Source organism: Bombina bombina, chromosome 3, assembly GCF_027579735.1.
Source record: "Bombina bombina isolate aBomBom1 chromosome 3, aBomBom1.pri, whole genome shotgun sequence".
NCBI classification, from domain to species: domain Eukaryota; kingdom Metazoa; phylum Chordata; class Amphibia; order Anura; family Bombinatoridae; genus Bombina; species Bombina bombina.
This window is the reverse complement of record NC_069501.1, coordinates 509838-512230: the sequence shown is the minus strand read 5'-3', so window position 1 is coordinate 512230 and position 2393 is coordinate 509838. Positions and strand designations below refer to the sequence as shown.

Below are 2393 nucleotides of genomic sequence, written 5' to 3'. Positions count from 1 at the left end.
AAAATGAGGAACCACAGAAATAAATAAATAAATACATAAATTAATAAATAGAGAAATAAATAAATAAATAAATGGATGCATGCATTTACACAGCAATACATAGATTTGGGAAGAAATGCTCATCAAATGAAGAATGAACACAAAAGGATAGCAAACACGTCGCCTCGCCGGCTTAATACCGTTTCCTAGGCTTTTTTGGCCCGGCACACAAGGGGTTAACAAGAATCCAAAATAAAAGCAGGCAGGAAAGCAGCTCGTCGCTGAGGCTTTCTTCCAGAAATCAGCTGCTGCAGCTCATTTCGGCTTCTGGGTGTTGGGATGATGATTCCGATTTTGTCACACAGCAAAAGAGAGGGGTGCACCGGTCCTGGAGGTACTGCAATACCAGGTCAATGCGTGGAGTGGACAGAGCAAGCTCTTCTTCCATCTCCCTGTTTCAAAAATCCATTTAATATATGGCACCCAGATAGGGCGCGTATCAGATATTAAACTGATAAGAACAGATTTTTTTTTTGTTATTAAACATTATAACAATATATTTAAAATTCATACAGAATAAAAACAGAAAAATAAAATACAAAGTAGCAACAAACATCATACAAAATACAAAATACATCAGATAAAAAAAAAAAATACAAAGAAATAACAATTTAACAAAATACATAAAATAAACTTTCCCTTACTTTCCCTCTCTTACCCTAAAAAACTCACCCTTAACATAAACTATAACTGTCCCTCACAAAAAAAACCAACACCCTACAGCTAAACTACAGATGACCCTTCAGCTGTCCCTTGATGTCTTTCCCTTCATCTGTCCTTCCAAGAAACAGCATCTGAAAAGGAAAAAGAAAACATTAGAAACAGAAAATCATCAATACAAAAATAAACTATAACATTATTTGACCAGACCATCTATCAGATTTCCAATTTAATATTGCCGTATGCTGATCAACTTTCTGATCTAACAAGAAGTAGGTATATACAGTTCCTAAAACACAACCTACACAATCATCTACAGATAAGTTCTCTTTTTTAAATAACCAAATATTACGGAAATTCCATAAAGCTGACTTGACTGAATTAATGATTTGCCAAGACATACGATCCTTCAAAACAGAGAGAGACAAATTCTTACCTAAAAGAACCATGTCATAAGTAAGATCTTGTACACCACCTACTTCTCTTAAAAAAGGAATCATTTTTTGCCATACCTGTTTAGCAAACCAACAACTCCATAATAAATGACAGATAGTTTCAGGAGAAAAACAATTGTCCCTGGGGCAACACTCACTGATTACCAAACCCCTCTGATGCTGAAAAGCCCTCGTAGGGACACAATCATGGACCGCAGCCCAGGCAATATCTTTCTGCTGGTTACAAAGATGATCAGAAGAAACTTTAACCCAAACCTGTTTATAAAAGGACTCAGAGTATCTCCCAACAGGCAAAACCTGAAAATTTGAAGAAACAAAAGATGTAAGTTTTTTCTGGTCACAAATAACATCAAAAAAAACTTTATCCAACTTAAAGGAAGAATTTTTTTTATTAATTAACACACAAAATGTAGGTGGATTAAAACATAATGGTATCTTAAGAGAAATCTTATACCACCCAAACCTATGCAATAGACTTCCCACATGATACCGAATAAAGGCCCCAGTCTTGTTGTCCTTAGCAGCAGACCTAACAATAAAAGCCAAAAACTTCAAGTAAATATATCTCTCAAGATCTGGAAAACCTTTACCTCCACAAACCTTCGGTCTACATAATTTATCTCTAGCCAATTTGTCCATATTAGAGCTCCAAAAAAAGTGAAATAAAGGCTTTTTAATCCTCTTAAACCACAAAAGATTTGGAGGAAAAATCATACAGCAAAAAAGAACAATGGGCAAAAGAACAGACCTAATAATCAAAATTTTTCCTTCCATAGAAAGATCTCTAAGCTTCCAAAAATTACATTTAGCTTCAACTTTCTTAATAACAGATGACCAATTCTCCTGACCTGATAACTGTTCATCAAACCAGATACCCAATACTTTTATTTTATCATAAACCACAGGAATTTCATTGGGCAAATCATCTTTCCACTGACCAAACACCATGCACGCACTCTTGTTCAAATTCAAACGTAAAGCAGACCCTGAAGACAACATTCGGGCCCACAATATGCAACGATGAAGGGCAGCATAGGAAGTGCACAAGACATTCATGTCATCCATATAGGATATACACTTAACCTGTGATCCCCCAGCCCCAGGAACAAAAATCCCCTTAATGATTTTATCCTCTCTGATCTTATTAAGGAAGGGCTCCAAGGCACAAATAAAAAGTATTGGGGACATGGGACAGCCCTGCCGAACACCAGATTTTATAGGGAAGGCCTCACCAATACA

The 2393-nt window shown here is 36.1% G+C and overlaps 1 non-coding gene across 1 annotated transcript; it reads right to left on the bottom strand.

The window, feature by feature from the left end:
- Positions 1-351: 351 nt before the first annotated feature.
- On the bottom strand, positions 352-539 carry LOC128654937 (U2 spliceosomal RNA). Its single transcript, XR_008401575.1, has one exon. It is a non-coding gene; the product is annotated as a U2 spliceosomal RNA (small nuclear RNA).
- Positions 540-2393: the final 1854 nt, after the last annotated feature.